The sequence below is a fragment of the Micropterus salmoides genome, unplaced genomic scaffold (genome assembly GCF_014851395.1).
Source record: "Micropterus salmoides isolate LMB-PRFRI ecotype aquatic unplaced genomic scaffold, ASM1485139v1 Ms_hic_scaffold_5, whole genome shotgun sequence".
Lineage (NCBI taxonomy): Eukaryota > Metazoa > Chordata > Actinopteri > Centrarchiformes > Centrarchidae > Micropterus > Micropterus salmoides.
The window spans coordinates 39008734-39032132 of record NW_024044237.1 but is presented as its reverse complement, the minus strand read 5'-3'; the positions used below and the strand labels follow the sequence as shown (position 1 = coordinate 39032132).

Sequence of the window (23399 nt, the reverse complement as noted above, 5' to 3'; positions counted from 1 at the left end):
CCGAGAGGATCAGATCTTTGAGGCGTCTTCAGGCTCAGATGTCACAAAGAAACGTGAAGCCACAAACAAGTTAGTCAGAGAGAAACACCGAACGAGCAGAACAAAGATGCACAAGAGTCCTCAGTGTCTGTCGGAGTCACCAGACCATGTGACTCAGTTAACCTCATTACTGTAACACACACACACAGCGGGGGTCAGCATGGCCTCCGGTCATGTGTACGTTCTCAGATCACATGGCCTCGTCGTGCTGCTGCTGTGGAGCTTTTGTTGTCAGCAACAGTCGCTCACTGTTTTCACTCCTTAATCAAGGACTTCAGTCTGACGCCGTCGTGCGGAGCAACGCCCCCACAAAGACGCCTTTATCAGCCCGACCGCCACTCCTGCCCGCCTCCCCGGGCTGCTCTGAGGTCAGCAGTAATGTTATCCTGTTCTGAGGAGTTTCCCTTTCAAAACAAGCACTACGGAGGAGGAGGAGGAGGAGGAGGAGGAGGAGGAGGCCCATTGCTAAGTAACGCCGTCACCAAGCAAGGTCGAAGCTATCGGACGACTCAGACGCTGCTCAATAATTGAGACGTGTTATCTGAGGAGCAACAACACGTCCAGCTGTGACACATCTGTGCTGAGTAAATGTTTCTGTCGGCCCTGTGGGGGAGTCTTTTCCCGCCGTCTCTTACTTTAACTTCCTGCTTCAGTAGCAGAGATGGAACGAGTTGCAGGTTTTCCCTGAGTCATCCCTGCCTTTTCTGCTGTTTTGTGTTTCTTTAACTGTCGACTCACGGCTTCTTTACGGCGGCTGAGTCCCAGTTTTATTCAGATTATGGAAAGTTAGGACTGACGCAGCAGTGAAACAAAACCACCTCAGCTCAAAGGTCACATCAGTCACATCACATGGGCTTCACCAGCAGCACTTTAAGGACTTCTCAAACGTGTTGGATCAACCCGATCTCACTGCCCGACCCCTCACATAGACATGGTCAAGACCCATCAGCAAGGCAGGGCAAGTTTATTTGTATAGCACATTTCAACAAGGTCATTCAAAGTGCTTTACAGAAAAGAGAAAAGCAACAGAGAAACATTAAACATTAAATACACATTAAAATATAATAAAAGTTACAGTGTTACAATCAGGGTTAAAGAGTTAATGGAAAATAAAAACAGGCTGAGGGGTTGAGCAAATAACTGAGTTACAATTATTCTGAAAAGAGAATAAACAGAAGTACACTTAATCTACTCTCTCTAGCTGGTCTGTACTCGGGTCCACGGCGATCTTTGGGTCCACTGAAACTCCGAAAACCCTCGGACACTACAGAGAAACCAGGACGTGTCTGTCAGCGTCCATCTGTAACGCTCTGGGGATCCCTATAGTGTCAGCGCAGTGGGGGGGAAACCCTGTAGCGTCAGCTTTTGCCGGTAAAGGCCAGAATATGATATTTAACAGAAAAGACTGAGTCAGGAGGTGGATGGAGGACCAGAACCCGGACTTTGAACCAGGAGACCGGGTTTGTGTCCCGTGTGAAACAAAAAGTCAACATTAAATATTTTTATTGAGGCAAGTTATGTAAATGAACGTAAGTAACATTAGTTAACTTACGTGTTACCTGACGTACGTAGTTATTTTAACCCTAAACCAGGTTTTTTTCCGAAGTACTTTTGTGCCTAAACCGAACCAAACTGCAACTTTTCACAACTGCAATAAGGCGACGTTTCAAAACACCAATGTTTCGAAACACTAGCTTTTTATTTTGAAAGTCTAACTGGATGTTCCATATTTGTTGTTGCTAAGCGTTGCTAACTTGCCCAAATCATCAATAAATGACGCTAAACGCGTCCCCATGGCGTTAAAAGGCAACGCCAAAGCGCCTTGACCAAGCGTCAATGTGTGACGAGTCTGAAGTGAGAACGTGTTGGTTTTAACTCAACAAGTTATAAAAAGTTCAATCAACTCAAAAAACAACGTTGAGACGACCAGAACTAGAGAACTGCTGCAGTTAACTTTATTAGATCAGTTCATCAGCCAGCTGTATTACTGAAAATCTCTTTTCACTCAGAGAGATGTCCGGCAGAGTTCATGTTTTCATTCCACAGATAGCCTTTAAAGCTTCTAGTCTTGCATATCTTGTGTATCTGAGCATCTGGGTGGCGAGCTGGTGACATTTTGCTGAAGCAGGGGCGATGCAGTTACAACAAATCGTCTCTGTGAAGATGCATCCAAATGAAAACATTAGGAGAATTTTCTCAAGCCATAAAGGAACTTTAATGTTTTTCTAATAAATTAGCGGTACATCAGCGACATCATAACCAATCAGAACCAGCGGATCACCCCTCACACTCCATCCAGCTGTGGTTCCTGCAGAGGCTCGACAATCTTCTGGTCAGTGAGAGTAGTGAGCAGCCGGCGTCACTATTTATGTTCCCACCCAAATGTTTTAAATGGACACAAACAGAAGATTACTCAGGGTGTTTTTCCACCTGGACCAGTAGCTTTGGTGCAGAAGAAGAAGAAGATGGAGCAGCTTCCTTCTCTGAATCTCTTTATCAACAGTCTTTCCACCTTCTTTGCAAAGAAATGTTTAACAAACTGCAGAGACGTGTGTGAATGGAAACAGCTGTTCTCTCTTCACTGACAGAGCAGGGACCCTCTGCAGCCCCGCCCACAGGGTTTTCCTAGAAATCCCTCTGCTGAACCCCCCCCCCCAGGTACACACCCCAAACACACACACATCCTGCTGAGAGCTGAATGCCTGGGTTTTGTCCCTCCGTCAGCCGGCCCACCCAGGAACCAGGACTCTGTCTGCACACTTCTAGGAACTCCACCTGAACTCTGACTCCTGAGGTGTGTGTGTGTGAAGACCCCCCCCAGCCCGGCCTCACCCCCCAGCCTGCAGCACACTCGCCGATCCACTACAGCAGTGCTTCTCAAAGTGGGGTCCAGGGGTTCCAGGGGGTCCCCAGCAAAAATGGGGAATCATTTATTTCATACACGTTCTGGAATAAAACATCTAAAAGCAAAAATCCTTTCAGATTTGGGACCCTAATTCTCATCAAAGGGGGGTCTGTGATCTAATTTGTTTCTGTTTCAGCGTCCTTGATGTGAAAAGTTTGAGAACTGAGCTGCGTTGGTGTCACATTAGTTGTGTTTCCATCCACATATTTATTTTCACATTTTGAAGTATCTCATTAGAAAAACCCTCTTTCAGAAATCAGTTTTTCCGCAGGCTTGAGGTTGTCACGACCTTGGATTTCAGTTTTTCTGTTGTTCTGTAAAATGTCCTTTCTGTTTTACCCGTTGCCTCTGTGTTCTTCTTTAGTTAGTTTGGTTTTGTTAGCTGAGCATTGCTTCCTTGTTTTCTGTTGAATGTAGTCACATTTATCCTTGTGTATTGTCTGTAGCTTTACTTCCTGTTTTATTTTGTAATTTTGGTGATTGGTGTTTTTGTCTAGCTTTGTTTCCTGCTAATGTGTCTCACCTGTGATTAATTCCCCTGCCTGCTTGTGTGTGCCCTCAGTTGTGTTCAGTCCTCTTCTGTTGAGTCTTCTGCTTTGTGCTTTGTTCCTCTGGATTGTTCCCTTGTGTGTGGATTACTGTGCCTTTTGTTGGATTTACACCTGAGTTTGGACGTAAGCATGTTTTTGTTCCATCAATAAATCACCATAATGATGGTGCAGTGGATAAGATGCCTGCCTTTGGTGTGAGAGGCCTGGGTTCAATCCACTATTGTGTCCCTGAGAAAGACACTTAACCCCTTGTTGCTCCAGAGGTCTGTGACCTCTGACATGTAGAGCAGCTGTAAGTTGCTTTGGATAAAAGCGTCAGCTAAATGTAATGTAATAAACTCCACCCTCCTCGTCAGTGTCTGCGTTTTGGGTCAACATCTCTGGTTTCCTGCCGTTGCACTCAGCTTTCTTGATAGAGGTGATATTTGAGTTAATGAGCTGAACGGGAGATGGAAGCACAATTTCTGACGTAGCGAACATTTACCTCACACGACTGATCAGCTGTAGGTGTCGATATTCTCACAACACGCAGAAACATGGCTGGAAGCAACTCACCCACTTAAAAAAACACATTCCTTAAGACCTCTTTCCAATTTTTCGCAGATCCTTTAAGCCCATTAAACGGATTTGTTTCTGGTTTACGGCCACGTGAAACGTCAACTTCTGACATAACTGCGCTCTGTGTAGCAGAGTTTAGCTGAGTTTAACTGAGTTTAACTCTTTTGCTTTTTTTGCGACGTTTCAAAAGTTTGCTTAAAATTCACTTGACAATTAGATGGAAACATGGCTAATGTGCGTACGTACACGTGTACAAAGACGCACTACCAGCAGGGGGCGATAATGGCGGGAGAAAAGGACAAACCTCATGAGTGAAAAAGTCGGGGGGGCAGTGTGGGTTAACACAGGACTTTCAGCCACAGGAGACGTTCGCTGTTTAAAGAAAGAAGGTATTTTGACTCACACTTGATCTTTTCTAAACCCAAGCAAGTACTTTTGGTGGGTTGAAGCTTTATTTTGAAAGTCTAAGCAGACGTTGCATGTTTATTATTGCCTACCTGACCCCACTATCACAACCAAGCCTGTAAAACACACAGCGGCCCGCCGTGTAGTCTTCACTCCTACGTGAGTTAATACACGACACTGACACGGTGTCACGGCGGCGGGTTTATTACGCACTTTGCTGTCATAACAGGTGGCAAATAAAAGTACTTCCTGTAAATGAATTTAATATGATCCTCTGGCGGTGCGTCGCACCAGCTGAATGCTCCTCTGATCAGGCGTTCAAGTGGAAAGTCAACTTTAAGGGGAAGGCAAAGGGAAAAGCCCGATGATTCTGAAGTCTGAACTCTCCTGCAAAGCTGGTTCCTGTTGCAAACACGTGATAATCTTGTAGACCATGATGCATTGCTGCAGTAAATGCAACATCCACATTAATGCAGCAGGAATATTAATCCAGACACGTCAGATATAACAGAAACACATTTTACTGCACTGTGAGTACTTTTACTGTCATACTGTGAGTACATTTAGCTGATAATACTTTGTGCTGCAAGAAGACACGTTATGTGTTCAGGTTCTAGCAGCTGAGGTCGTCTCAGACCCCTCAGGCGGTCTCACCAATCAATTTACATGAAGTATAATATGGAACATGTTACTGCACTGTGAGTACTTGTCATACTTTTACTGAAGTAAGGTTGGAATGCAATACTTGTACTTTAGTGGAGTATTTCACAGTAGTACTTTTACTGCATTCAGGACCTGCACACACACACACACACACACACACACACACACACACACACACACACACATTGCTCTCCCTCGTCTCTCTGCTGGATTGATTTGCAGATATTGCACAGAATACATATAATATTTATTATATTTTATTATATATCATACAATATTTATAATAATGACTATAGCCATATTATAATATGTTAGATGTTATATTCTGGGCTATATTGCTGTACTGTATAGTATATAATACTGTAGATTGTTATAGTATAGTACTACATCTCACCGTACATATGCCAATGTTAAACTGTTGTATTACATAATGTACTGCCTCATATTTGTATATTAATACAGACAAACAAAAGTATTATAACTTCAGTATTATGGTATTTACTCATACATGTGCTTTGCAGCTACTAATCATCATGCCACAGAACTGCAGTATTACTTTGAGTAATACTGAGTGTTTACTGCTTGTCTTGTAATCTTTAGTTTACAGTGATCTCCTATAGTTGCTATTTTAATTTTATATCTTTCTGTCCTCGTGCTGCTGAGTCTGAGGATCAATAAGGTTTATACAAATGTGGTGTGTGTGTGTGTGTGTGTGTGTGTGTGTGTGTGTGTGCATCTCTTTTATCAGCTGTGAGAGGAAATAATATCCAGTTACAGCAAACTAACTGTAAACTGTCCTCAACCACCAGCCGAGTGTCCGGGAAAGCACAGCTTATGTAACACACACACAAGCACACATACACACACACACATACACACTCACGCACAAACAGTCTGAGTTTGTGTGAGAATCCTGCAGGCTGTTAAAGTAAATCCAGACAGCAGCAGCAGATCTTTGCTCTTCACACTGACATCTCGCAGAAGAAATGGAACAAAACAGGTTTCGACGCTTCATAGATTTCCAAGTGAGGAGAAGCTTCCTGACGTCGAGCCAACGATGTGCAGTAATAACACACTAAACTGTGTTTGACCTGCATTGTTTTCATGACACACACACACCCCTTTCTTCAGTTCTCAGAAACAAACAGGAAAAAGAGCAGGAATTACTTTTACTGAAGTTAAGACCAGCATTTACACCAAAACCTTAATGTGTTTTACTTCTTTACTTCTCCCTTCCCTGAGTCCTACAAACACACTGCTTCTCAGAAGGTTTTTCCTCCTGAAGAACAAGTTTCCTCTTCACTAACGCTTTCTGGAGCGCCGTCTCTCAGGACTCGTCTTGGATCTGTTCAAGTCCGGCTCGGACCAGATATATGGAGTATGGACTGGTAGCTGGAGCCCACCTGTCTTTGAAATGTGTGCGACGTTCCTCTCCAGTGAAGTGTGTAACAGTGACGGGAAGTCAATGCACCCGCAAATGAAACAAGAGGAAGAAGAAGAAAAGAACAGCAGCGGAGTGGTTCGGGATCCAGACTGCAACCTACAGTAATTCTTCTGCATCAATGGTTATGATTATTAACAAGAAATTAGAGACAAGGACACAAGGATTTAATGAATAAAAACAACCCACAGAAATGATTAAATACATCTGAAATTATAATGTTGAAATTTTATTTTCATCCCAGTGTTGACAGGTGTGAGCTGGAGAGGTGCTTTGAGAAAGGACAGCTCTCCATGTGTTAATGCACGTGGTGTGTGTGTGTGCATGTGTGTGTGTGTGTGTGTGTGTGTGTGTGTGTGTGTGTGTGTGTGTGTGTGTGTGAAGGAAAACGTCGGCGCCATAAATGAGCATCCTGCTCTCTGGAGAAAAGTGAGGCTGGATTTTCCCTCGAAGGTAATTTGGTGTTCTTCTTCATAACACACGTGCACACACTCACGTGCACGCACACACACACAATCTGCCTGACAGCCTGTGTGAGAGAAAGAAACAGTTGTGACCTCCTTTAGATCAGCTGACTGTGTGTGTGTGTGTGTGTGCATAACAGCTGGCTTTCACAGAATCAGGAAACGCGTTGTGATTGGTCGATGACAGAGCAGCGCTGCTTCCTCCTTCTGCAAAAGAAGAAAAGCTTCATTCAGGTTCGGCGCCTGAAACTGATTAAAAGAGTTCCAGCAGGAGCATTTTGATTTGAACCTAAACACGTGTGAGCGCCCCCGACAGGCCGCAGGGTTCATTACAGGGGATGATTATTATTATTAAATAATATTAACAGCAGCTTTCTGCTTTCAGACATAATTAACACTGTGTGCAAAAGAAGGTAGAAGAAGGTCGGTTTATTTGTCACATTACAACAGGTTCTAAAGTGAAATTAAGTTTGGATCTCCCTTCTGCTACGTAGCAGAACTATCAGCGATACAAAAGCAATCCTGAAACAGAAAGGAACTTTCTTCAGTGGAGCAGTGCTGAGGATGAATTTCAGTTTAAAAGTCTGATAGCTTTTAGCTAACGTTTCCTCAGAATGTAAAGACAGATAAGCGGTATGAAAACCTTCCAGCTGTGTTTTCCTCTGCCGTTGTTGCTGCGGCGGTCTGTGTGACGGCGGGAGCAGAGGGCTCTGTGAGCGGGCGGTCGGCCTCTGTCAGTGAATAGTGACGGTTCTCTCGGACCAATCAGCAGCCTGCTGTGTTTTCAGGTCACATTTAGAATCGCCACAGATCCGAAAACTACTGCGCCTGCAGAGCCAGCTGCGCTCCAAATTAGGTTGCAAAAACATTAACAAAATACTTTCACACAGTATTCTGTAATTGTCTCATTTGTGTTTTATAGCAGATTGAAGAAGATTAAAGAAAAGTCTGAAATATTAACAGAAATTTGTGCATCAGAGCTTTAATCTTGTCACGACCCGTCAGATTTATCTGGTGACCTCTTGGAGGGGCCCGACCCCTAGGTTGGGAACCAGTGGCTTTAACTACCACACTTCACTCTATGAGGTGGATAAAAGCTCCTCTGATGCTGATGCTAAAAGAATGTTTCACAACCATCAGTAAGTTATTTAATGTTTCATTAAGCTAAAACTAATCAAACTCAGGTTTAATCTCATTTTTGGGACAAACTGGAGTCGAGACAACTGTTGGTAATTCTGTCGTCTGGTCACCCTAATTGCCCCCGTCCACCTGTTTAGTCAGAGTTTTCTGATTATTTATGTCATCTGGTATTTTCCCTGTGACAGCTGGCGGCGTGTGGCGCGCCGCTTCTGCACCAGATAAGTCTGCAGAGTATAAATGACATGAAATTACACGCAAAAAGCAATAAATGCGTTGGAACACCAAACAAACTACTTAAGAAATCGGCTGCCTGGAACCGGCCAGTTCTGTCCTTTGAAAGTTCCTGGGTGAAAAGTCAGGGGCGAGTTCAGCGAAACGTTTTTTTTCAACGGTGGTGCCTCGAACACCCTGTTGTGAACGCAAGCGCGCTGCCTTTTAACACCTTGTCACAGCTGATTGGGTAACACCTGTGACACGTACGCCCAGCAAACGGGAGAAAACACGCCTCGAAGCCCGAAACATGTCGATCAATCCGAAAACGTTGTGAGTTGTGACCCGTCCCCCTCGTCCCCTCCTTACTCTGACTCCTCTGTTATTTATTCTGGGCCGACTTTTAGCGTTGAACAATGATGCTAAAGGCTGCTGTGTGTGTATCTGACGCCCTGGGAACGACAACTGTGCTGGAATCTCCACTTATATGTGTATTCTACCAGAACTACTTGCTCAGAGACACATTGGTGGATGTGTCACGGTGGGGGATTGAACCCGGGTCTCACGACTCGTGTCTGTAAAACACAATGCACAAATAAATACAGAGTGATCCGTAAATCTGCGTGTGTCATCCAGCACAGTTGTTGTTGCAGTGAGAGAGGACGTCACCACAGCAGCACACAGGCGGTGCATTTAGGGTCTGAAAGCTGAGCTGGGTGGTGTTTCCTTGAATCCCCCTTCTGTCTCCCGCGGCAGCCTGAACGCAGCGCCGGCCTCCTCTCACAGTTTCCTGACCGATGACGTGGACTCGCAGCCCCTCTGAGATCAGCCTGTAGGTCACAAGTGCCCCCCCGACCCCGGTTAACAGGAACCCCGCCCCTGTTCGTCCTCCACCCTGCCAGGGAGCGCTTGTTTTTATTCCAGGCTGCTTTTCTGACTCACCGCTGACATTAACAGTTGGCATTAATACGCTGCAACACGAAGCAAAAGCTGCTATTGTTTTCCAGGGAATCCCCCCCCCTCCGCTCACACACACATGAACACACACACATGAACACACACACATGAACACACACACATGAACACACACACATGAACACACACACTGCTGCCTTTGTTTTCCAGTGACTCCCTGTCCATAAAAGGAAAAACAGCTTCTGCTGAGGCTGTTTTTCTGCTGATTAGTGTTCAGTGCTACGTGTTCAGGCCCCGTCCACTCTTCTGCGTTTTGGTTTTAAAACACTAAACCGGTGAAAACAAAGACCAGAAACGGAGAAGTTTGAAACCTGTTTAACGTTTTAAAACTTCAGACAGCGTTTTAGTGAAAAAAACGGAGGACTTTAGAAACGATGACGCAGACGCTGATGCAAAACACGATGCTGCTGACGGAGTTTTAGATCAGGTATTTTTATTAAAATATTTTGTTCCACTTACAGCCGACACTTGTACTGCGCATGTCGCCGTATTTACTCTGCCACGATTCACCAGTCTGTTTTCCGCCGCCACTTTTAAGTCCCAGCTCGTTATCGGTCCATGCAAAAATAAAAACTGGTGCGGTTCTTCGTCTGCATTACTTTATTCACCAAATCTTCTGTAACTACAGAATAGAGCATCTGCTTCATGTTTACATGCGCGTGCTCAGTGAACGGCCCTAGATGTGCGTTTTCAGTGGTTTTAATAGACGGAGATCAACTCTGATACGCAGCTAAAACGCTGCTGTGGACGGAAAACGGATTCGTTATAAAACAGGTTGATGTGACTAAACTGTCAAAACAACTGCTACAGAATCTGACCTTTAAGTTGCAAATGACCCAGGGGCCTCGGGGCCTCGGTGTTTATTCCAGCAGCACCTTGTAGTTTTGTTTTGACTAGATTAATGTTGTTTTGCAATGAACTGAAAATGAATTGAAACTGACATTTTAAGAAATTCCTAATCAAGCAAATACATACTGACGATTGGTCCTGATTATTTCAGAGGGTAAATGTGAGCAGCTGAAGGAAACAACTTCATTAATCAGGGAAAGTAAGTTTTTCCACTAACATGCGGAGATGTCAGAGCGAGGCGGGCTGCCTGTAGTCGCTCCCCGCTTCATCTGACTGCTCCAACCGTCACCCTCGGTCTTGTGAAGGTCAACGTTCAAGGGTAGAAGGATTTTAAAAATGAAATTTAAATGTACTAAATAGTTAGAAAAGGAACGATAACAGGAGGGGGAAGTTATTTAAAAGAAGATAAACTTTATAGTTTGGTGTGATGAAACATGTGTGAGATTTAATTTAGAATATATTTTAAATTTCCACAGCATATCAGAACACATCTGATACTGTATACACCAGGCGACCCCCATGGGGCCCCCACATCGGGGCCCCCACATCGGGGCCCCCACATCGGGGCACACCTGGTCACAGCTGGCTGAGTTTTAGCTGTCGGGTTAGAGGCGCTGGGAGGAAGCAGTCACTCTGGGGCTGTGATTGGTCGACAGGTTTCTAATCATTATTCTGATTGGACCTTTTCTAGAAAGGCTGCCATGGTGTAGTTTTATGGTTTTAGCAGCTTTTTTAGTTTAGTTTTGTTTATGTTTTTTAAATGTGATGCATCATTTATATTTGTATGTAGAGTTTTTTTTACGTGAATAAAAATTCTTAATGACAAAAAAAAGCCATGAATCTCACAAACAACACAGAGACTGGGTTTGTGTTTGTGCAGGATGATTGTATTTTATTACAGATTTGTTTTGTCCATTTTTCCTATCATGAGATCACATCGCAATATTACTAATAAAAGTAATTATACACTTTAATTATATAACACCTGACTTACGCAAAACGCAGCTTAAATAATTAAAGAAGTGAGCAGACGTGCAATCAGTCACTACATTTACAACAAGAAAGCAGAGTTCATAAACGAAAAGAAGTAGTAGTTGTAGTAGTACAACTACTACAACTACTACTACAACTACTACAACTACTAAACTACTATTGCTGCAAGAAATTTTTATTTTTTTTAATTTTTATTTTATTATACTTGTTTTGGGGAGAGACTGAGCTGCAGCAGTCGATCCAACGTCTGATAAAAACAAGCTTCTCTGCTGCAACACACACAATGTAGTCTGACATCATCCGAGGAGACGATGATGTCATACACACACACACACACACATGTAGTCTGACATCATCCGAGGAGATGATGATGTCATACACACACACACACACACACACACACACACACACACACACACACACACACAGCCTTCAGTCAGCTGATGTATTTTCGGGAAGCGTTGAGGGTCTGTGGGAAACAACAGAGAGAGTGAAGGAGAGCGCGCGAGGATGATCTCATGTGATTGGTGACTCAGCAGCTGATGACATCACCTCCTCCTCCCCTCACACAGCCATGGGATTGGATGAGTCAAACAGTGAGCCGGGCTCAGCGGACCAATCAGAGGAGGAGGGCTGAGGATGGAGTGAGAGGGCGAGCGAGGCAGAGAGAGACAGAGAGGATCACATGATCACTTTCAGCTTGATGTTGGACAACGATGAAAAACAGATGAGTCACTTCTTTTCACCGTTTCACGCGTGTCACTGTGACTCTTGTGTCTGCTGCAGGGAGCAGAGGTCAGCTGACTGCAGCTGAGTAGTCACTATATGTCTGTGACGTTAATATTTTGGGGCATGAGAAAGCGGCTTGAGTTCCAGGCTGAGACAGAATATTATCAGAGTCTTAACGCGAAATACAAACTGTAATAACGAGCCTTTAAACTCTACGGGCTGCGAGCCGCCGGCTAACGACGAGCGCACTGATTCTGAACGTGTCGAACAGCCAGCGAGAACATGTTGTTCATTTATTTAAACGCAGTCCGAGGGAATAACTAACCTCCAGCTTCAAACAGACTCATCAACAAGATAGATGGTGGATAATGTTTCTTACGTTAACTCGCTCCTCCCCCACACGACGCCTCTCCTGTCTCTGCCTGAACCCGGAGTCGTGCCCGGAGTCAGAGTCCGGGTCGCTGTAAACCACCTCGGCACTGTAGTCAATGTCAGGCCTCCGTCGGTCTCGGAGGCTTCAGTCCCGGTCCGGGCCGTGCTTTTAGTATATTTCCACTTGTGTATTTCTACTTTTATGTAAGTAAAGAATCTGAATACTTCTACCACCACAGAAGGAAATGGTAATAGTATCTATCAAGTTCGTTTTCTCTGCTCCACTTTGTTTCATGCAGCACTACAATACCCAGAATTCACCAGAGCATTAGACATTAGCTGCGTTTGACATGATGCGGCGCTGCGCAGCGCTGACTTAACGTGACGCATGCTGGTTAGAAATTGTGTTCAACTTTCGCTGGCGCTGCAAAACGTCACCATGTCACATGACATTTAAACCTCGCGGGAGCAACGCAGCTGCAGGCGCCGAGTCCGGCGGCACAAAGTTGAAACCACAATATTGTCACTGATCTGAGCTCACAGTAAGCTCACGCAGGTAGAATGTGTCCGACTTGACGGCGCCGTTTATATGCCCCGCCCCTGCGGTCACCTGCAGCTCATGTTAGACTATGAAGTCAGCGAAAGTCAGCCGACGTCATCTCGAATGCACCCACTGACTACTTTGCTTGACAAAGAAACAAACGCTGACCATGCTCTCTGTTCTCTGTCAATCAACACCATGCCCCGCCCACCTGCCCCTGTCACGTTGACCCAAAAACCGATGACATCACATGTAAACACACTGATGATTGGCGCTTTAAACTGTCAGGAACTGTCTCTGGATCGGGTTTGAGATTTTTGACGTCGGCTGTTTCAGGATCAGTTTATATTCTGGATGTGTGTCGGTGCTGCTGTGATCTCAGGTGAGCTCTCACCTGTCTGAGCTCCAGCTGGATGGAAACCGGGTCTGGGAACCTTTGCTCTGTTTTCAGGAACTTAAAGCTCCCGAGCTGAAGAAAAACACAGATTGACTGACAGCAAACAGATTTTAGTGTTTTGGGGAAAATATGACAAGTAAACAAACCTCAGCAGCTTCACACGGAGCGTTAGCTGTTAGCTGTTAGCTGTTAGCTGTTAGCTGTTAGCTGTTAGCTGTTAGCTGTTAGCTGTTAGCTCAGCTCCTGTTGATCTCCACTTGCTGCTGTGACACATAATCAGTGCTAATGGATGCTAACAGCAGCCTCAACACTCAGCATCTGCTCCTATTGATTGATCATCACCAGTTTTCACAGGGTCAGGCCTCTAAGGTGTCTGACGGCTCTCAGACCAGCTGCCAAGCTGCCGGGCTTTTCGAAGGAAACGTTCTCAAGTTCAACACTGAACCAACCAGAACAGCAGAAATCTCCTGGACTGGTGTGTCGTGTTGGAGCTCAGCGCTCAGACTGTTTCTGTCTGAGACTTCAGTGAATCTGGGTTTATTAAAAGCTGCTGCGGTCTGCAGCTTTACATTTCTGGCCGACAGCGAGCCGGGCCGAGCCAGGACCTCACGATCAACACACACACACAGTGACACAGGAACTCTGTGCCCTGGGTTCAGACTGGTGGTGTGTGGTGAAGTGTACTGAGGGCGAGACGTCTCTGTGTACAGACTGGAGGAGGAGGAGGAGGAGGAGGAGGAGGAGACCCTGTCTGGAGTCCTGACCCACTGACTGTCTGGGAAAGTCCTGCTGGAACTAATCTTTCAGAACCAGGACTTGAAACAAGCTATAATCCTTAAGATTATGTTGCGCAACACACAGGCAATTTGGGCTGAGCAACATTTCATGTGGGCTATGCAGGTTGTAGTGTGAGAACACGAGTAGGTGTTTATATTTACATAGGTTCCTGTCTTATGTGTATAAGAACATGAGTTGTGATGCATGACGTTTTGTGTTCAGAGATGTTTATTCTTGTGTTGTTTTTGTGAAGCTGCAGAACGAACAGAGAGTCCAAAACACATTTCCCTTAGGGGACAATAAAAGTGTGTCTTAAAAAAGCTCTTTGGTGCAGACTGAAACAGCAGCTGTTGGACGGATTGTGATGAAATGTGGTTCAGACATTCAGGATGAACTGTAATAACTTTTCATCATTTGTTTTAAGACCAACCTGCAGAACTAATGACATTCCCATCAGCCTCAAACCTAAACGACAAAATAGATCAATATTCAGGCGCCTAAAATAACATATATGACCCAAAACGACATGTAAGTCATCTACAAAACGTTATTTAACTTTCACACAGGACTCTCCTGAGTGACTTGACTCATCTGTCCACCTCCTTACATGGACTTTGTGGGGGTGGAATGGGGCAATGGATAGGACACATGCCTTTGGTGTAGGAGACCTGGGTTCGATTCCCCCCCGTGACATAGACTGTATATAAGAAGTGGGCGTCATCATCGTGAGGTCACCTGTTGGTTTGTGGACCGCCATTTTGAGTTTGGCCGCCATGTTGAGTTTTTGCAACCAGCAACACCAGATGTGACCATATTTGGACGAACGGTTTAGCTAACGGCCGTGTGCGGAGCTAGCTAGCTTGCTTAGCTAGGTGCATCTGTACCTCACGTTAACTGTCATCTTAACAGGGCTGATAACTTCACAGTCACAGTGATAACAACAGTCTACAAACTAAATGTGCTCACCAGAGAAGGTGAACAGCCGACTCCTGATAAGCTTTTTCAAAAGCGCTAAATTTACACAGTCCCGTGGGGACGAGTCACTCTAGCTTGATTGACAGGTTGCCATGGTAACGACTTGTCAGTCATAGATAATCCCGCCCTAAAGTCCCTGAGCAAGACACCAAACCCCTCGTTGCTGCAGAGGCGCGTGACTTTTTGCAATTGTAAGTTGCTTTGGATAAAATCGTCAGCTAAATGACTAATTGTCGCTCTTTATATGTCACCTGACTTCTTCTGCCACTAGAGGTTGGCGCCCAACAAAACAACGTAAATTTGGGTCGTAATAATCGGCTGCATTATCGACATGTACGGACGTTTCTCTGCTGAGGACGGGCTGTTGTGTTTTCTGCTAATTAGCTAATGTTAGCATGCTAGCGTCATTGTGAGCGCCGTGTCAGAGTGCAGCCTCACAGAGCAACTCCCACTTCACTCTAGTTTCAACAATTCACTATTATCGGAAGCTATAAGCCTATAAGCCAGCCGCCTCACTGCTGCAGAGCGCTGTACTGTAGTTTATTCAAAGTGTAATAATTCTGTCACATGTCCAAATTTGTCCGCTGGAAAACACCCGCCACATGTGAGGTTGACTGGACGAACCGTTCGACATTATTATATAAAAAAAGCACCTTGATTCCTGTCTTTAGTAGAGAGATAATGCTAATCATGTCAAATTAAAAGGTTTGGGACCTGGCTGTTACTACCAGCAGCCACAGGGGGCGCCACACCAACCAGCACTGAAAGCCAAATGACTTCTATACTGAAAGTGGTTTCACTGTTTGTGTCGATGCCAAGAATGTTTGTCCAAAACAGTTTTAACTCTAAAGTGAAACTGTGTCTGTCAGATTAAAGTGGACCTGGTCTCAGTTCTGGGCTCAGGATCCAGATTCTGGTGATGCTGACGTCAGATTATAAATGTGTTTATTGTTTTTATGTTTCTGGTTTTAGGGTCTGTTGTGAGTTTGAGTCTCTGTGTTCAACAGGCGGTGTTTATTGACGGAGGGAACGGTTTGTTCCCAGGCCTCTCTCTCTCCTCAGTCTCTGTTAAGCTCTCTCGCCCTCACCCTGTGTCTCTCTCTGTTTCTGTTTCTCAGTGTCTCTCGCCCTTTCTTCTTCTTTCTCACAGCTTCGCCCCTGTCATGTGATACTGGGCATCCTGCCAGCTCCCCCCCCACCCCCCCACCTACACACACACACACACACACACACACACACACACACACACACAGCGTTGTGTTTCTGCAGCAGCTTCATGTTTGTACAAAGACTCAGATTAATGCTGCTGGAAACTCACTGATACTGACAGAAGCAGCAGTAGTAGAAGTAGTAGTTGTAGTACTTCACCTACTTCTACTACTGCTACAAATATTACTACTACAGTAGTATTTGCAGCTGCTGATCAGATGTGAGGTAAACTGCTGTGAAAGTTGCAGGATGAGTTGAGGATCAGGACGAACCTGCTGCACCGAGAGGAAAAAGAGAAAGGGACGGAGGGATGAGCCCTCTGCCCGAGGCTGTGACAGGAGACACTCAGACAGGATGTGAGAGTATGGGAGCCTGCGGGGATCATTTTCACCCCTAACTGACACAAACACCATTTAAAGAGACACGTTTTATTTGCTCTGTGTATTTAGTGTACATGTACTGTACAGAATATTTACATTCAGACATAAGGAACAAATTTCTCTGAGACTTTTGTTGAGCTTCTCAAATGTGTTTGCAGATAAACACAAACAATGTTTGTTGTTTTGCTTCTATAGAATTATATTTACTCACACAGTTCTTATGTTGAATTAAGGGTTTAGTACATGCAGGTTTAAAATACTTTAATTACATGTTTTGTACACGCTGTAGGCCTCCAAACTTAACATGAAGCAGAAGAAGAACCCTTTTAAATTCAGGCGTCTTATTTTAGTTCTTGCTGATCATCTATTTTAATGTGAAGAAGCCAAAGACAGTTTTCTATAAAGTTACTAATTTAATAAACTTACTTACTAAAAACACAGTGTGCATGTACAACGTTAACTATAAACATCTATGTACTCTGTACTTTTGTCTCTCGTGTCAGTCAGTACGTTTACTATCCAGGTGACTCGACTGCAGATATACACGGCCAAGAAACTGTTTCTCCATTACATGATGTTCTAGAGCTCAGATCACAGCAGAGAGTTAGTGAGGTGACTTAATATCTCACTGGGATCTTTTATTTGTTAATGTTAACGACGTGATTATTTGCATCTGTGCTGCATCACATGAATTAGCGTGACGGCCTTCCTGCTCGGTTCTCCAGGGCTGCAGACCTGTTGTAGGCTAATCAGCTGCATGAGACACACCTGGGCCAGGTGAGCCAGACCCTGTCCTTCTTTGTTTCACAGCACAACCCGATGCAGCGCCTGCACAACTCTATACATGACATTTTCTTGAAGGTGTTTAACGTTTAAACGTTTAAAGAGCGCCATGCTGATTTCATCTTTTTTTTTGTCATTCACAGTTTTATAATCTTGTCACAGCGTCTTTGCGGCAGTTTGTTTCTCGTTGATCGTTAACCCTGCAGCCAGTGGAGACCTGACCTCCTGCCTGATAAAGATCTGTCAGCTCCTTTCTGAGCAGGAGAAGCTTTATGGCCTGATTTACTGAGTGAATGTTCTGTCAAACAAACTGTCTCAGTTTAATCTGATCATTAGGCTGTCAAATAAACTCAAACATGTCTTCAAATACAGAAGTGAATCCTTCGGGTCATTTTAACAGAGATTGTCAGCATCGTCGTGAGCGCCCACATCTGTCAGCAGCTGCAGCACGATGAGTGTGTTCAGCAGCAGCAGGTCCAGCGTTTCTCCACCTGCAGCATGCAAATCCCACCTGTTGTGTTTGGGGCCTGAGGGAGCTGCTTCTCTGACTCACATGCACTTCCTCCGGGGGAAGTGCCGGATTTGCATACAAGTGCATGTCCAGGTAACCCCCCCCCCCCACACACACACACACACAAACACACGCGCACACACAGGCCTCAGGTGAATCCAAACTAGTTAGTTAGTTTTGCATTTTGAAGGTGACGCTGTTTGACCCCCTGAGCTGCCTCAACTCACTCTAAACTAGAGTGTACCGTCAGGGGAGCTTCTGCAGGTTCCAGGGGAAAAATATCCACATATTTTGCTCCCGATCACAGGGGTCATTTACGCTGGGGACGCTGGGGACATGTCCCCAACACATTATAAAATGGGTGATTTTGTCCCCATCACTTTTTGAAAGCATTTGTTAAAAATGTTCTGAAAAATGGCACCAAGAAATATTAACTAACCAATGAAAATGCTTTGAGAAAAGGTTTATTTGCACAAGAAGAAATGCAATATAGTGCAATGCAATGCAATATAGTTTTCCCTCATATAAAAACAGACATTTCCAGAGCAATATGGAGCAGAATGCAGGAAATTACGAGTTAATGCTCAGAATCTTCTGTGGGAGGACCCTCAGATCCCCCGCACATATATTTCTGCCTCAAATATTTAATCTAAATGGCGCTAAAAAACTTCTTGTTCTCGAGCATCGTCACGTCACAGGAGCCAAATTCATCATCCTGCCCCTGATCTGAGCCCTTATGTCTTCACCGCTTTCCAACATAAAGTGACGCCCTTGCTCCTGATTAACCCGTACTGCGAAAGGTGGATAGGTGTTACCCGAGGTCTGTTGCCACAGCGATTTATGCTTCGTCTCTAAACTTCTCTAAGCAGGTTTTGTTCGTGGTTAACTCGAGGTTACCCTGTATACGTGGACACCACATCTGTACTCTGTGTTAATGATGAGAAGTATTAACACATGTTTAGATTTCACCCTGACTTGTTCCACTGGGGCTGCAGCTGAAATGAAGTTATTCTGAACACAACAGCATCACGTTCACACAGCGAGCTCTGCAGCCGAGCTGTGATTTTAGAGAGGAGATCTTTAAGGGTCAGTGTGTAATGTTTCTGAGGATCTATCGGCAGAAATGCAATATAAGATACATAACTATTTTTTTTATTACCTTAGAATGAGCCATTTATATCTCCGTAACCGCGGGCACCCCCTTCACACCAGATATTGACTGGTTTCCAGACCCACCAATACAGTGAAACTGCACATTTTGGAGTGGCCTTTTATTGTGGCCAGCGTAAGGCCTTTTATTGCGGCCAGCCTAAGGCCTTTTATTGCGGCCAGCCTAAGGCCTTTTATTGCGGCCAGCCTAAGGCACACCTGTGCAATCCCCATGCTGTCTGATTAGCCACACCTGTGAGGTGGATGGATTATCTCAGCAAAGGAGAAGTGCTCACTAACAGATTCTGACAGATTTGTGAACAATATTTGAGAGAAATAGGCCTTTTGTGTACATAGAGAAAGTCTTAGATCTTTGAGTTCAGCTCATGATGAATGGGGGCAAAACAAAAGTGTTTTGTTGATTTTTTTCACTGCTAAATCCCATTGCGAAGTCTAATATGATTTTCTACTGCATGCATAACACACGGCAGATTTGTGTGTGATGTTGCAGCCTTGCAAAGTGAAGCGACGTGGTTTCTTGAAAAAAAAACACAGTTTTCATACATGTATGAACATAATGTCAGAGAATATATTCAAGTTTTTAACTTGTAGGCTTGTAATTATTAGTTTCTTATAAATCCATAAGTTAAAATCTTAAATATGAATCACATTCATCAATTCTTTATCTCTCCCGTGGCTCCATTTTTTTTTAATTACAATTGACATACTATGCAGTTACATCTTGTTTACATCATGTTCCACATAAAAGAAGAGTCCATAACTTACATAATAGAGAATCAGTCTACAATAAGAAAACTGGGAAGATAATTACAAATGTACTCCATGCGATGCCAATAAGCCTCCCTGGCCGCCACTGTGTTAGATTTAGCCGTTAACGAGTCTAAGTGATTTATCAAAAAAAGCAAAAACAAATATTGATGTATGCTGATTTTCTAGCAGTTTTTTGGACATTTTTGCCACAAATGTGTCGAAAGGGTGCAAAATGCATAGATAGAGTTCAAATGACATGTGAGAGTAAAAGGAATTAAAAAATTTGGCTAAAAAGAAGAGTCCCTGCAAAAAGTTGATGCCAAAAGCTGTGAAACAGCAAAAATGATCACCAAATAAAAAAATGTACAAAAATGTCCGAGGAGGGTCTGAAGGGAGTCGCAGTCAGAGAACTCCCTTTGTGGTGCAGGCCACAGGTCTCTTACTAAAAATACAGAAAAGATCAAATAACTCAGAGACTCAGAGGACAGGTAGAGACTCAGAGGACAGGTAGAGAGACTCAGAGGACAGGTAGAGAGACAGAGGACAGGTAGAGAGACTTAGAGGACAGGTAGAGAGACTTAGAGGACAGGTAGAGAGACTCAGAGGACAGGTAGAGACTCAGAGGACAGGTAGAGAGAGAGAGGACAGGTAGAGAGACTCAGAGGACAGGTAGAGACTCAGAGGACAGGTAGAGAGACTCAGAGGACAGGTAGAGCGACTCAGAGGACAGGTAGAGAGACTTAGAGGACAGGTAGAGAGACTTAGAGGACAGGTAGAGAGACTCAGAGGACAGGTAGAGACTCAGAGGACAGGTAGAGAGAGAGAGGACAGGTAGAGAGACTTAGAGGACAGGTAGAGACTCAGAGGACAGGTAGAGACTCAGAGGACAGGTGGAGAGACAGAGGACAGGTGGAGACAGACAAAAACATTTCCCAAATATTCCCCGAATTCAAATTCACAGAAACTCCCCTATTTACTGGGAGAAATGGCCAAACACACACACGTGTTTACGGTTTTATCAATTTATTTATTTTAATTTAATATATTATTTTCATTTTCTAACACACAAACACACTGTTTTATTTATTTACTTTTATTTTTAATTATTTTTACGGAATTTTTACATTTTATATATATATTTTTTTATTAACACACACAAACACAACTTTACTGTTTTATTTCCTTATTTAAGGAAATGTATGAAATTAATTGTCCTTATGTAATTTATATGTAGCTTTGGCAATATTGTTGCTCTACATTCATGCCAATAATTTGAATTTGAATTTGAAGTGTCAGTCAGTGAGTATTTTTAGCATTTAAAGTTCTCACTAATTAAGTTATTCTGCCATCATTTTGTATATGACTGATGACTGAATGTCTGATGTTTCAAATTTTTTTATCGTGGTAATAATCTGACTTTCCTTTATTAGGTCAAAGGTTGACATTATCTCATATTATCATATAAATGTCATCGTTTAGATTAATATCATCTCACTTTAGAAACTCCTGACCTTTTCCTGGTACGTCTACGGTTGTTTCTGTGTCACAGGGACACCAGAATGTAGATTTATCGCCCCCCCTTTAGGACTAAATGAAGATTTCCCCCTAAACTTGATAGATGCTTTTGAAATCAATCTTTTCCATACGTGTTTCTTGTGTTTCACTGCTTTCACTGAGAGTTTACTGTTACTGTTTCCAGTATGAGAGAAAACATCTGAAATGCAACACATGAAGTAATAAAAAGTGTCTTACGATCAACCCAACATTTGTTTGTATGTGGTCAACTCGTTTTCCAAGACGGGAACAAATTATTCCGACAGCACCTGAATGCAGCTTTATTGTCGTCACTCTGTTCCTGGTGGTGATGAACCGATGACATCACTGCAGCACCAGTGCTGATTGGCTGTTGAGAGCAGCGGAGGCTCTGCTGAAACTCTTGGATCCTTGTGAGCTGTGCGAGCCGGAGAGTCTGTTTCCCAGGCCCTCAGCACGCCACACACACACACTGCATCATGGGAACTCAGTGTGTGTGTGTGGCGGGGCTGAGGTGGAGCGGCGCCGCTGGAGGTCAGGCTGTGGTGAACTGGGATGATGGGTAAACTGGTTTCCCGTGGAAACATTAGCTCTTAAAGAGTGTGAACCTCCTCTGGCAGAGTTAGTTCACGTGAAACTGCACTTTTTACTCCACTAATTAACTCTGAGGCTGATTGCTTTCACCTTCATTTATACTCATTCGACTTGATGCGTTGATGAGAGCAGAAACTGCAGGACGAACAATCAGGAACAAACTAACATTTAAAAGTTTAATTTTAGTTCCTGAACGCCCCACCGCTCATTTACTTCCCACAGCTGTCAGGCGGACATCATGGAGCCTGATCTCATCATTAAGCCTGATTTATATACTTCTGCCTCGAGTCAACGCCGTGGCCCGACCTCTCCAACAATATAACTACACGTCGCGGCGACACAGACCTGTGATTGGTTGGTTTGGTAGCATCACATTTCCTCCAAGACCACAGGAAGCGCCCCGTGCTTTGAATCCAATTTTACTAGCAGTCTGACTAGTGGCTGTAAAAAAACGGTGGATCAATTCTTTTCAGCGTCAAAGTTTGATCCATTCAGTCGATGACATTCAAAAAAGTCAAGAAGAGCCGCACGATCACTCTTTTACCCACATTCAAGTTAAGGTTATTATGGTTTTTAGTAGTTTTTATATATTTGCCAGCTTAGATCAGTTTTTATTTTTTGAAAATCTTTAGTTTAAGTTTAGCTTCTATTGGTTTCAGTGTTAGTTTTAGTCTTTGGGACGCTTTCGCACGACGTTCCCCGCCACACTCGCCATGTTTCCATCTGACTGTCATGAAATGTCCCAAAAAAAGCAAAAGTAAATGTGAAATAGGTGCGATTCCTTCAGCTGGTTTGGAGCAAATAAACAACCCGATCTCATCTCATGCGTCAAATATTCACGCTTTGGAAAAGCAGCGATTTTGCGTGTATATGACTGCTGCAGTTTACAATAGCGTTGCAACACAAAGGACGCTAACCCTTCCTGCTAGGCCTCACGGCAGATGTGCACAGCTGTGGGGTTAGCCGGTCAACATGCAGATATTCACTGACAAGCAACATACACCAAAGGCTAGAATTATTAGAGCTATTTATTTATCTATTTGCACGTTGACGTTTGTTGTGCAGCCACTAAAAAAGTGTCCAGTGTCAGTTTGACTTTGCTTGCTGCTGTGTGCTGGCGGCCAGCAGGGCGTAAAATAATAACACTTTTATTATATTTTAGAGAATTGCGTCTCTCCTTAAGTCTTTTGAACAGGCTGTTGAAACTCTCTTGCAGTATCGCAGACATCTGGGGCGAGTAGTGGACTGCTGAGTGCGTTTTTATGTGTGTGAGAGAGGGAGATGTTGAATCACATAATAAGCAATGATCTCTCTCTCTCTCAGTATTTATTTATCTCCGCAGGTAAAATCGGTAACTTGTGTGTCAAAAAGTGTCAGCTTGGCTTGATACTTCCTGTTGGACACTAAACACCAACAAAACAAAGTGGTTTTCTATTAAAAGCTATCTGAAACAGAATCCCTGAATGTTAAAATTAAAGGTGAGCT

At 43.9% G+C, this 23399-nt stretch overlaps 1 long non-coding RNA gene across 1 annotated transcript; it reads left to right on the top strand.

Annotated features, from left to right (window-relative positions):
• The first annotated feature begins 17246 nt into the window (after positions 1-17246).
• LOC119889184 lies at positions 17247-17730 on the top strand. The gene is made up of 2 exons (XR_005442024.1): positions 17247-17350; positions 17500-17730. It is a non-coding gene; the product is annotated as an uncharacterized LOC119889184 (long non-coding RNA).
• The last annotated feature ends 5669 nt before the right edge of the window (positions 17731-23399 follow it).